Genomic DNA, 14,379 nt, shown 5'->3' with positions numbered 1-14,379 from the left:
AATAAAAGAGAGAGGAGGGGAAAACTAAAGAAGGAGAGGAGAATTATTCTGTCTGTCAGATTTCCTGCCATTCAAAACAAACCAGCCAACACAGAGGGAGAGGGGGGCTGCAACCCACAGCAGAGATAAGCCCTAATCAGTCTTGTTTTGGATGGGGGGTTTTTTTCTACTCAGCTGTAACTGTAACCAAAGCGACTCCCTGATATTATTAAAGTGCAGACAGTGACCGTGCAGACGCTGGGACGCCGAGATTGACTCTGCAGTTTAATTAAGCAACTATTTCCCCTCCCATCTGTTACTACATGCGTCTCCTTCTCTGTCCTAATCGGTAACAACAGCAGCAGCAACAACAACAACAACACCAATAATAATAATAATAATAATAATAATAATAATAATAATAATAATAACAATAACAATAATAATTTTACATTAGTTCTTACAGATTTTTCTTCAAATTGTGTCTTTTCTCATATTGGAAATAGAGTCATCATATATGGTGACATGGCTAAAAAAAAAAAAAAAGAGGAAAGAAAAGTAAGAAAGGAAAACCTACACACTGACAGAAAAACTAAAATATTCTACAAGAGCTTCCCTTTTTCCTTGATCAAGACTATTTAGCTTATACTCTTGTAGTCAAGTCTGAAAAAGTCCTCATAAGAAACACAAACGGCCCGGGCGGAGACACGGGCGGTGCAGGGGCCGCCTTAAATAGCTCCTTTAAAAAGTTCTCAAGGCCTTTTATATTTTAATTAACCGATAGCGATTGTTTTGCCTCGAGGCTCGACGTGAAACCTCTGCACGACGAGATCGGTGAAGGCCGGTTGTCGCACGCCAGGTATTAAAAAACGAAAGAGACGGAGAGAGAAAGGGGTGGGGGGGCCGAGGGTGGGAGAGGAGGAGGAGGAGGGTGAGGAGGGGGGATGAATGGGAAGGCCACCGGGCAAAAAGAGATGGAGGGAGCAAGAGAGAGCCGTGGTGTCAATTAAAGTACCTTAAACGATGCTAAATTTGATCATATGATCAGGATTTTCTGACGTTATCTTGTTACGGCCAGAAAACAGCAACAAAAACTGACCCGAATTCAGTGACAAAATGCCCCCACGAGGGTACACACTTTTGATTTCTTTTTTTTTTTTAAAGAAAGTGTGGAGGGGCAAGCTTGATCAAACTATGGGAAGCAAATCGTGCTGACACATTACTAGAATGGCAACTTAACCTGTTTCCTCTTACATCGTTAGAAAAACTTGGATGACAAGACATAAATTTACCTGAAGGTGTAGGTCTGTGAATTTCAGTCAGCTGGCCTGATTTGTTTTAGAAATGGCTTTAAGGCCAAATACACTCTTTACATTCAAATGGGAATCAGCTTGCCCCTAAATCTCCACACTAAATTGACCAGTATCCTAACAGATCACTGAGCCCATGGATCTGGTTTATTTTTATTCCTGTCATGGTGAACGCTGTTGCCTGAACAGATATATGTGTATGCAGGTTGTGCAGCCACCGTCGCCTCCAACCCGAGGCACCAGTTGCACGGTAGAGTCCTAATAGGACTAATGCCGACGAGTGGCCCCGCTTTACCGGGGGCTGGGAGCGCCGCACCAGATGCGCACTGATCTCCGGACAGGAGCCAGTCCATCTGCCGCCTGACGAGGCAGGGAAAGGCCCGAAACCCCGCACAGTACAGCCCAGAGGCGAGAATTTAGATCAGCCCCAAGGTTCCTAGATGGACCGCTGAGAGCAGAGGGCCATGTTGCCATATAAGACAGCATGGAGAGGCAGAAGATTAGGATTGAGCTCACAGGGCCGCTGTGGAAATTTAAATTTTTCTAAAAGCAAAAGTCTCATGGTTATTTTTATGTCACTAACTGTTCCGGTGCAGTTTTAGATTTAAAACTAAACAAAAAAAATCTAATCAAATAGCTAAATTTATCATATTGCATTTAACCTAAAATATAAATGTCATTATCTGCTCGTCCTTCTTTGATTTAGTATCAGATCTGATCGGTTTAAATGGGTTAATAGTGGGCCAACACTTATTCATAATAGATCACTATATAGCCTGCAGTCATTTAGTCCATTGCTGTCAGTGTAAGCAGTAATCCCTTTATAGGCTTTAACACTACTTTAAGTATATTGTGTCAGATTCTAACACTTGCAGCAAGCGATGATGCATTTCATGGGGATCCATGCTGAGTTTTAAAGGACCTACAGACCACACAAGCTAATGTTTGTACCACTTTTTACAAGCCACGCGTGACAAAAAAGTAGTATTTAAACATGTAATGACAGGACACTTGCAAACTCGTGTAAACAGTCTGCTCTTGATTGAAAGACGGACTTTCAAAATTCACAATGCTGTCTGCTTGCAGTCTATACGCACATGTGCTGGCCTTGTTTGTGAGTCTGTTTGGTTTTTAATCAGCACCGGTTTGACACCGGCTTCATCTGGCTGCGAACGTCCGTTAACTCGGTCCCTTTAGCTGTGTACATATGTGTGTGTACGCGCCTGCTTGCACCTTTCCAGCTTAAAATAACCACTAATATAATGAACGCAACAATAACAAACGGCCCAGAAGACGTTTGTCCTCCGTCAACAGCAAAAGCAATTAAGAAAATGGTGTCTGACCTACATAAAGGATGCGCCTCGGAAGGAAGCACAGGTTAATATGCTAATATGGATCTGCTAATTGTGGGGATTTACTTGTCGGTTTGCGGAGGGGAGGGGCCGGGGCGTCACTGCCTTGTTTAAGCTTTTGAGATCTGCAGGAAATTAATTTCTCCCCATGCAGTGCGTGAGGTGAGCAGAGCAGAGGAGGCGAGACGCAGGTGGTCGCTGTTAACAGGACAGTCCAGCAGAAACAGACCAGTATATCTTGTCCAGCCTGGTCGAAATTTACTCTAGATTGCATGTATCTGCCTTAACAGCGATTTAAACAAATGTAATAGATAATAAAATACATCCACACCCTGTCAAGTGCATATATCATAATTATTATCGCCCCAGGGTGACACCCTCAAACTTACCCCACCCACTCACACACATAGAGCCGCAGGACATTTGGGCTACTTTAAGGACACTACAGTTCTTCGGAAAATCCTAAACGCAGGAATAACGTGAGTTCTTCTGCCTACTTGTCATATAGCGATGTAAGCACGATTTGTGTAGCTAGTTTGCGTGTTTAATTATTGTACTTTGTGACCGTAATTACTCCTGAAGAAGTTCAATTCAGGTCAGACACGTGTCAGCTGCTACGAAAAACTAAAGAAAAGGACAATCTGCTGCCAACGGACAGTCACTCACCAACATATTGGATAAATATAATCCTCAGACTTCTCTATTGCAATAATAATTATAAGGGATCACGGGCCGTTCTGTCTGCTGTGGCTAAAATCGAAAAGTGTCGATTTTTCTTTTGATTTGTGGATTCTTTTATGACTTTTTGTTTTTCAAAGTGACACACACACACACACACACACACACACACACACACACACACACACACACACACACACACACACACACACACACACACAAAAGCAACTTAACTAGCAAGCGGTTAATGTTGGTCTGTTAAAGCGTCGGTTGAAGGGTTCTTTTTTCCGGCCATCAATTAATGGTCTTATACGGTGAATGATTAACTGTATTTTTAATAAACGATCACAGCTATCACCCGTGTATAACCGAAGCTGTAAAATTGATCTCTCAAACTTAACTTCACCAGCTGTTGGATTAGTAAGCTTGGTGTATATGTGTATGTGTGTGTGTGTTTCTCTGTGTGTTTCAGTGCGCGTCGATCGATGTTCATTAACTTCTCTTTTCAAGAGTTTTCTGAAGTGCTCCTGAAGATCACACGAAAGCTAAAAGTCTTTTCCCATCCATTTTTTTTTTGTAATTCACGGATGGGAGGAAGGAGCAAAACGTACTTTCAGATTTTCATCATCTCTTCTTCCCCCGTTCCTCTGTTTTTTCTTTTCTTTTAAGATCCTGCAGCGCTTGAGATGCAACAGGCAAAGAAAAAAAAATCAGACTTTTATGACTTTAAATTAGTAAATGAATCAATTTGTTTTGATAGATGATGCATCTCAATTGTGTCTGCTGGGTTTCAGATTTACTCAACTACACGCCAGTGTTAAAAAGTAGAATAATGGTAATAAGCATGTGCGGTTATTACTTTAGATATGGCTCGAGGCTCCAACAGAAGCTTTCTTCTGCATGGTGAGTTCAATGCCAAGAGTCAAGTGGGTCTTTGACCTTTTAACTTTATTTTCACTGCAATCATTTTCAGTTGATGTCAAACTGAGCAACCATCAGCTGCTACATCTTGTTGAATTTGGCAGTGGATGCAGCTTCTTGCTTGTTGTGGATCCAAAGTGTTGTTTCAAAAATGATTTGAGGAAAATCTCAGCTGGCAGATGAGATACAAATGCCACATAAATGCAGCAAACACAAATCATAGGTCTGCCTTTTTATTCCTATAGCTTGCATGCAGATGTAGGTTTTCAGCCCTTTTGATTATGGTATTTAATGTTGAGCTTTCTGCAGTTGTTTCCCTTTATACTACCTACTGAATTCACATCATATCAAGAAATTCCTTTTGTTGTTCTCTAAGGCATAAATGACTGACCTTTCTGTCCATTCAGCACTTAAAACAATGGGATGTTTACATCTGGTTAAATGTACTGGTTGTGAATAGATTAAATAAATCCTCATTTCTTTATTTTATTTAGTGATTTTTAAGCCTGAAGAACAAAAATCACTAAAATTAACACGTTTTCCTGTTACTGCAATTACCCTAACCCCTTTTATCCTTAACCAAAGTAGTATGGTGTGCATTTACTTTTTAAAATATATATCTATACTGCCTTACCTTTTTCCTTTCCCTGCTTCTGTTCTAGTATTGTTCAATCTTTAGTATTTCCAATACTTTATTTCTCAGTCCCCATAACCTTTAAACTCAATGTGCTTTTCCGACTCACAAGAACTGACTGTAAGCCAAGATCCTGTTCCTGTTGGTAGATCTTACCAGAAACCGTGCTGAAAACAGCACAACATTGGTGCTTTTGGGGCAGCTGGGCAACAAAATATTCACTAAGAGTGAATCAGCTCACCTGAATTTATTTACAGCCAGTCTGTGGCATGCATTTTAACAATAATCCCAGGCGTGATGTCAAAGCACGCGTTTTCACAAAGTGTTTTTGTTTTTGTTATTGTGCAACAAGAAGCATGGATGTGTTTCCCTTTTGGCTGTTCATGTCCCAGCCAGCAGAGTGCGCTGCTTTGGCAGTGCAGCCTGAGGGGAGATTAACCTGCAGGACTCTGAGAAAAGAGAGGGCACACACACTCGCTCACTCTTACACACTGATTCATACCCTCACTCATTTTCAAAGCTACTATAAGTGTACACATGCAAGGAGGGGGGCGATGCAGGTTCAATTACTTTGATCGTGTAATTCCTGTGTAATCTCTGTAATCTTTTTAAAGCAGAGCTGTTTGAATATATGCTGTGTGTGTGTGCGTGTTTGTGTGAATGTGTGAGAGACGACATGCTCGATGTACATTGAATTAACAGGATGAAGTGGAGGCCGAGGCTACTTCTAAAAGAAAATCTTTAAGAATCAAATGATCTGGCCACTCACCCTTTCAGTTTTTCCAATCCAGTGCAGTTTGACAGACAAATACAGACAAATATATTTAGTTTTATTCTGTATGTGAATCTGTGAGAAATGAGCAACAGGGCAGCTATTTCATGAGCAGATACATGAAATCTGAAGATGTCCGCTTAAGGTATTTAAAAGTTCACGTTCAACTGGAGGACAGTGTTTACTGTAAAGTACTGTAAAGGCTTTTGGGCAGCATACTTTGATCGTTGATGTATTGTTTATTATTTGACTCATGTTTCACAGCTGGTCACTGTTCCTTGTAATTACTGCAAATTAAAACCAATATATTCTGTATAGGATACACCCAAATAAAGTCTAATCATAAGAACTTCCGCTTTTATTTCATGTGTTGTCTTTCTCTTTGTTATGGGGGGATTTGCATACATCGGGAGCTCAAGCCAGCCCAAACCTGTTGATTCAGGTTGTTATTTCCAGTATGAAGTTAAGGTAATGCTATAGGTAAACCTCTAAGATCTGAACCATTTTCCAGACCAAGAAGTGGCAGCTAGAACTTATTTAGGTGTAAACAAGGTAATGATTGCATAGATGTTTGTGTATGTGACACTTGCTGTTGTAGAGAGATTTGGTCCTGTATGAGACATGGTTGCACTGGTAAACCTATCAGATTTCATTAAAAAAACACTAATTGAAATCTGACTTCTTTGCCTCCTTTGAAGTGTAAAGTAAAAGCAAGAGGAACACAAGGGCAAAGGGAAAGGGGCTCTTGATTTATTTGGTCACTTTATACGACTTGTGATTGTAACAATGGGATACAAGACTCCAGAAAAGTTGGACTGCAGATAATTCAGAGGGTTTTTTTTTGTTCATGTTTATTTCAACAAACTCCATCACAGGAGAAAAAACCAAAAAGATGGTTAGGCACGCAAGAAAATGGGCAGAGAAAAGCAATAAGGATGCAATCGAATCTTCACAAGCTAACACATGAACAAAAATAATATAGAAAAAAATAACATTAAATAAATATATTTGGGAACTGAGAGGTTTTAAGTTGACATTTCGATAATTAGACAAAAATTAGATTAGTTAAAGATGACAAACTACAACTGTCACTGTATTTTGTCAAATTCAAACCATAAACATTCATATGTATTACATATACAATTTAAAGACATATTTTCTTTGTTTGACAGTTAACGATGATATTTCGAAGCAACAGGGAAAAAAAGGTGGACATAAGAACAACATACAATAAATGTCCTCAGCAAGAAATCAGTCATAACTGTGGTTATATAGCAGGGCTACCAAAGTGTCCATGAACTGTACATTTCAGAGAAATAGCTCAGCATTTTTTGGTTGTGTTTGTTATTTTCTTCCCAGACAGATGGATTAGAGCGAAAAAAAGTGAATTTTCATGTCTGTACATTAAATATGAACCTTTTTTCTTTGACTACAACAAAATCCAGCTTCAAGCAAACAAATGTCACCATTGCAAAAATAAATAAATAAAATAACAGTGTAAACTTTCATTTTGTTGCTTGTGGAATATCTGCTGGACCGCATTTGGTGTATAGATGGACTGTAGATGAACATTTTTACAGTTCAGCCTTGATTCAGATTAAAAACGTGTCATTTATACCAGTTTTCACTAAAATCTGTGCATATACATTATTTTCAGAGGGACGTTTTGTTTGTTTGTTTGTTTGTTTGTGTGTTAAGCCACTTAAGACTGGCCTATGAAGCAATCAAGCATAAAAGACACCAAACTCAAATGATGAACTGGTGTTTTCTGCACATAACCGACAACTTAGCAAAGAATCAATTTTAAATTGTATCATTACAAGCAGCCTGTCACAAAACATGGACTTTTCTTCCATTTCTTTAGTTGAATATTTTAAAAATGTCAAATGCAACACAGTTTAACAGGCATAAAATAGTATTTCGCACCAACAAAGTGATTCCCAAACTGCTACACACCTTTGGCATACTTTATCAAGGTATGCACTGTATCCTTAAAAAATGATGAAACTAGACAACTTGCAGACCTGAAAACTATCTACAGCAGATTAGCAGTATCTGAAAGTCATCTCCTTAAGAAATAGGAAAAAAAAATCAAGAAAAGACCCCACACAGGACCTGAGAAATGCACCTGGCCCTTTGGGCGAAAGTCTTATTAGAAATGGTGAAATATTTGTTTTAATTCATCATCAATATGCACAGAGAAGGTTACAGCAATGAGTGTTTAAAGCTCTGTTACGATTTGTGGCTGCATTTCAGTCAGTGGTGTCTGGCATCTTTTCAACACTGATGGAATTATAAATACGGAAAAATAGATTGAAAGTGTCTGATTGGAACTGCCTTCTTTTTCAGCCTAAGAATGATCCCAAACATGCTGCTAATGCACTAAATAAACACCTGGATAGAAAAACACAGAGTGGAGCACTCTCAGTCATGGATTGTCTTCCCCAGAGCCCAGACCTCAGCGTTATTGAAGCAATGTGGGATCATCCTGACAAAGAACATAACACAAGACAGTCAACATGCAATGAAGAACTTTGAATAGCCTCCAAGAAGTCTGCAGAACTTTTCCTGAAGAATACTTAAATAAATTACCAGAAAATTGACTAAGGGAGTTCAGGCTAAAGGTAGTTGTACCAAATATTGACTTTCAACCTTGTTAGAATTGTACAAACATTCATTTGGCTTTATATACTGTAATTACATGTATGTTTCCACATATTTCAATAAATCACCGTAACGTAGTGCTGTGAAAAAACAATGTACATACTTACTGATTTCTTATTCTTTGCACATTTACATTTTTAAGATTATCAAACACATGTTTAATAGATAACAAAGATGATCTGAGTAAATAGAAAGTTCAGGTTTTAAATGATTTCATTTATTAAAGGAAAAAAGCAATCCAAACCTACCTGGACCTGTGTGAAAAAGTAATTGCACCTAAACCTTCTAACTGGTTGCACCACCTTGGTCACCGCAGAATCTTCTTTTTTATTAGCCATTCAGAGGTGGACTTGCTGGTGTGTTTTGGGTCATTGCCCTGTTGCATGATCTTGAGCTTCATGGTACAAACTGATAGATGGAAATTCTCCTTCAAGAGTTTTTGCTATAGAGCAGAATTCATGCTTCCATCCATTACGGCAAGTCGCCTTGGTCCTAAAATAGAAAATCAGCCCCAGATAATGACACTACCATATTATGCAAAGCTATGTTAGTTTTACACCACATGTAACAGCATTCAAACCTTCCAAAAAGTTCAACTTTTGTCTCATCGGTCCACAAAATATTTTCCCAACAGTCTTGAGAATTTTTAAGAAGTTTTTCATCCAAGTCTTTGTGTGGTTTTTGGTCATCAGTGGTTTTCACCTTGGAACTCTCCAAAGAGACTTTTTGCCCACTTTCTTTCTTATTGTTGAATCATGAACCCCGACCTTAACTGAGGCAAATGGGGCCTGCACTTCTTTAAGTATTGTTCTGGGTTCTTTTTATGACCTCCTGGAAGAGTCATCAGTGCAGTCTGGGTAGGCTGGCAACTCCTGGGAAGGTTTAACACTGTTCTAAGTTTACTCCATTTATGAATAATAACTCTCACTGTGGTTCACTGGAGTCCCAAAGCCTGGTTTGGTAACCCATTCAATACTGACAATTATTGTAGGGTTACAACAAAAGCCCTTTGAGGCAACTGTTGTTGTGATTTGGTGCTGTGTAAATACAATTGAATTGATACATTTCACATGATATGACTTTCTTCATATCATAGCATGATCTGCTTTTGAGATCTTTCAGCCTACTTCACTTTGTCAAACAGGTGCTATTTGAGTGATTTCTTGATTCAACAGGTGTAATAGTAATCAGGCCTGGCTGTAGTTGGTGAAACTGAACTCTGCTTCCAAAAATGTATAAAAATCACACTGAGATTACCTTAAACAGATCATTCATGCTCAAAACAAATAAACCCCTCAAATGTGGCCAAATTAAATTTAGATGCAATTGCCCTTTCACATAGGGCCAGGAAGGTTTGGAAAGCTTGTTTCCCCTAATAAATGAAACCATCACTTAAAAACTATATTTCTTGCATCCTAGTCTAATATAAGAATTTATTTGAGTATGTGAAACATGTACACTTAACCGATGTGCAAAAAATACAAAACATTAAGAAGAGGACAAATACTTTTTCATAGCAGGTATTTACCATTTTCCAAACAAAATACAGTATGCTAGCCTTTTCCAGTAGCAATAATTTCCATATGTTAGTGGGTTTTTTTGTCCAGTGCAAAGTGAGTTGCATGTAGGCTCTCATCTCCAGTTACTGTTGTTGCTATAATTATTACCCTTTTTTTAATCCGGGTGAAAAGTCTCATTGAGATTTGAGATTTATAACTCTTGGTGTTAGGGTTAAGTGTGTTAAGCGTTTCCAACTTTCCCTCATGGTGACCAAATCTGGAAAAAAACACATTATAATTTCAAGTTTTCACTCTTTCATTGCAATCACATCCTACACATCCTAGTGTAAAAACCAAACAAACTTTACACTAAATAGTACAGCAACAAGTCAATTTTGTGACAAAAATAAACACAATTTAGAGTTTTATGTCTAATAAGAACCTTCTTTCTTGCAACATGACCAACCGCCTTTAGTGATATTGATTCCTTCCCCCCAGTGTCAAATTCAGCTGCTTCTCAGTGTTGTATTTTTTGGCCTGTGATGTTTTTGTTTATCCTTAAATGTAACAGAGGCCGATTTGGAACAAAAAACAAAACAAAAAAAAAATGGAATAGACAAAACAGTACCAGAAGTAAGCAGAGAGGACTGAGAGAGATGGTGGAAAACTTGAAAGCAGAGGTGGTCAATTATAAGACTCTGCCGGCTTTGAGCCTTTGGTCGGCCATAAGCTTTTACGCTGTTTTCTTAAGTCATCGGCTGCCAGGGAAATCCTGTTTACTGTGTAACAACCAGCGTGGATGTCAACCGCAGCATATACAAATGCACCTGAGATCACAGACAAACACCCACATTACACACTCACATGCCGCAATACACAAGAAACACACCACAACAACTCTGGTAGGAGCCTATAAGGGGGAACGAATGTGTGTGCATTTTACTTGACTGCTTCTGTATAATTATCAGGGAAGTCTCCTGATGTGGAACCTTTGCTGTTCTCACAATGAACCCATTTACTGCTGCAAACCATCAAACACCTGCCACACACACACGCAGAGGCTGATGGTTTACATATACCAGCACACATACACATACACAAAGAGCTAGAGAAACTTATATATACACACACACACACAAACCATTTCAAACGAATGCAGGGAAATAAACAGAGACGAGAGCACACAACCCCTTCACCCCTCTGGGAATTTTACTATTCCGCACTTCTCTGTTTCTCTCATCCCTCTCTCTCTTTCTCTCACACACCATCTCTCTCTCTCTCTCTCTATTTCTCTCTCTCTCTCTCTCTCTCTCTCTTCGTCTCTTCCTCTGCTCCTTTGTCTCCCTGATTATGCAGTCGATCCCAGGGTGCTCTACTCACTGAGATCATCCACCTGTCAATCTGGAGCACACACATTTTTGCACACACCATTCCACCAGTGATATTGATACAGAGGAAATATTAATGACTTCACTCACCTGCAATACACTGTTGTATCTTGCACTTCCAACACCGGGCCATGCAATTCATCAAGACGTAGTTCTGGAAACTTCCACTCAAAAAAAAAGGAAGACTCAGAGAGAGAGAGAGATGTGGTGAAATAACACTGAATGCTTTGTCCCCGAACACGCGCACACACACACACACACACACACACACACACACACACACACACACACACACACACACACACACACACACACAAACGTACGTACTCATGTCAAAAAGTGTCACATCAAGTGGTAAAAAATGCAAGATGGCGTGTAATTTTAGCATATCTTTAACACATGTCATACTGATTTTGAGCACTTTGACAAATATATATATTTTTATTCGATTTTAGGATGGTGAAATCTCAAATGTGCTGTATGCTTGTGCTCAGGAGGAGGAATTACAGTAAAGTCTACACATGCAATGAAATACAAAGGTGAAGTGTAGCTGAATGGGGATATGGTTAAACATAATGTATAAATATGCGATGGAAATGTGTTTTTAGTCACTGCAATGGATGATCCCATGCATATTTAAACACACTGTTTATTGTAGCATGTCTACACTTAACATGTTGCTTCCTGCCCCACATATAAATTCTTGTGCACTGTCAGTACAAGAGGTATCAGTAATACAGTGAGTCCTTACTGAATAAAATGTGTAATAAATGGTGATGGTAGAACAATATGTTTTTTGTTTCATCCATATTTAAGCAAAGTTTAAAATTAAATATTTTTAAAATACTGAGTTTAGTAGATTAATGGTGTAACTATGCAACTGTCAGCAAATCCCATCATGGCTCTTATGTGTGTTTGTTCCTACTAAAGGTGAATAAACAGGTGCTTAATATTTAACACTTTTTATGGATAAATCTTTTATTTTAAGGGGACCTGTGACGATTTTCTTTGTTTTATTTCATACACATACTGTTGCAATGTGGATTGTGCATGGTGTATGTGTGGATGCACATACACAGTATGGCTAAAATGTCAAATATGTAGGTCAGTTTATATGAATGAGCCAAAAGCTCAGCCTTACCATTGCTCTGAACTCTCAGTTCACACAGTTTTTTTCTGTTCTTGGGTCTTTATGATGTCAGCAAAAACAACCATATTTAAAATACTCATCCTAGACCCACAACTCTGGCTGTTAGAACAGAAACTATACTAAACTGCTCTTTGAATATTTTATTTCCAAAGGGTAGTCAGTGAGAAGAGAGTTTAAAGCTTTAAAGTAGCATGAAATAAAAAAAGAGGACCTGAAAAGGTTTGTTTTAGGTAGATGGGCACACCTAGACCCTAAGATGGCTAAGAGTGGTCTTAAATTGTGAATAATCTAAATCTACTTAAGTAAAATCCAAGAATAAGAAACGGGATTTGGAAATATGTGTGATATGTCTCCTTTAAGGCTCACTCTGTGTCTCAGTACAGATCCTTGTATTTCAGTGCAGCAGACTGTATCTTGTGTATACTTTGGCCTAGTGTGCAAATTTCAACGGGGAAATTAAAGCAAGTTGTGGCCTTGATAGAAATGATGACTGCAGTATTTATGCAAGCTGCAACAATTTGCAAACATTACAACTTGTCAAGCTTCTGACCACTTATCCATAATAAATCCTTTACTCAAGATTAAAAAAAACCCCCACATTAACACCAGCTAGTGAAGATATTCAATTTAGTCTAGTTTTATTTATATCGCACCAAATCATAACAACAGTTGCCTCAAGGCACTTTTTACAGTAAGGTAAATATGGTACTATAATAGAGATAAAACCCCAACAATCATAAGACCTTCTAGCAGCAAGCAGTTGGTGACAGTGGAAAGGAAAAACTCCCTTTTAAGAGAAATAAACCTTTGGCACAAACAGGCTCACAGAAGAGCAGCCATCTACCACAGTGGGTTGGGGGGAGGGGCTAAAAAAGAATAAATAGAACGTACATGACAGCTGTGGGGAAAACTATGAAGTTGTTGTTGTAATGCAGTAAGTCTTTACTAAATAAACTCTGTTTAACCTTGAGAACAAAATGTCAAATCTGTTTAAGGAGGATAGAGTGAAAAAACTCAGGGGGCAGATGTGACTAAGTCTAAAATATCTTCTATTTTCATGTGTGATGACAGTTTACCACGTATTCTTCAGTTTCAACCCCAACATGATTCTGTATTATGTATACTTTCTGCTCTGGCCCTAAAACAACCAGTATTTCAGCAAATATTGCTCAAACAGGAGTAAATTCTCCACTTTCAAAGTTTTGGGCCAACAGCAGAAACACATAACTCTAAAAAAAAGAAGCTCTGTGAACTGGGAACATGGAACCTACAGATCTGAAGGATATCACATCCTTCAGATCTGTAGATATTTATTATTATATGCTTTATTTTGCTCAAGAGGTAACCTCATGCCCTCCAGAGTTAAAAAAAAATGTAGGTCCTCAAAAAGCCACCTGAGACTGGCTCCAAAAGTAAATCAGTCCCAACAGGCTTCTAGTTAAAATGCCCAACTTTAAAGCAGAAAGAAATGCGTTTAAGGCCCTGAACCAAAAATATATATATATCTTGGTCTCTGTGGCCAATTTCTCACTGAATGGCAACTGAACAGATGATTAACTTTTTAAACCGATCCATTTAAGTTTTATTAAGCCTTAAAATGAGCCATTAGGGGTTTGGTTGTTGTGAATGACAGGTGAATACCAACTAGGCTGGTAGCTAACTGTTAGGCTTCACCTCAGCTAATCTGAGTTACCAATTCAGTCTATAGATACCGTCTGCCAGAAAGGCTTGCTGTTATACACTCAGAATTGTCCATTCCACTCCCCTTCTCATTCAAATATGGTCACTTCTGTCTCCAGAAACATGGCTAAGATGCCACGCTGCTAAAACTTGATCAAAACGCTAGTCCATAACTTAAGAGGTAAAGTCACAGTCCATCATTTGGATACAGTTCTGGTTTTAACATGACCTCAAACGCCAGCATCAACATATATAGATCACCAAAGTACCGATGATCTCCAGTGAATGTCGGAGAAATGAAGCTGTTGGCAGCTTCATAACACAGTCTGTGGTGGGAAGCAGTGAAGGCTCT

Source organism: Pelmatolapia mariae, linkage group LG15 (assembly GCF_036321145.2).
Source record: "Pelmatolapia mariae isolate MD_Pm_ZW linkage group LG15, Pm_UMD_F_2, whole genome shotgun sequence".
Taxonomy (NCBI): Eukaryota; Metazoa; Chordata; class Actinopteri; order Cichliformes; family Cichlidae; genus Pelmatolapia; species Pelmatolapia mariae.
Note: the sequence above shows the minus strand (reverse complement) of the source record.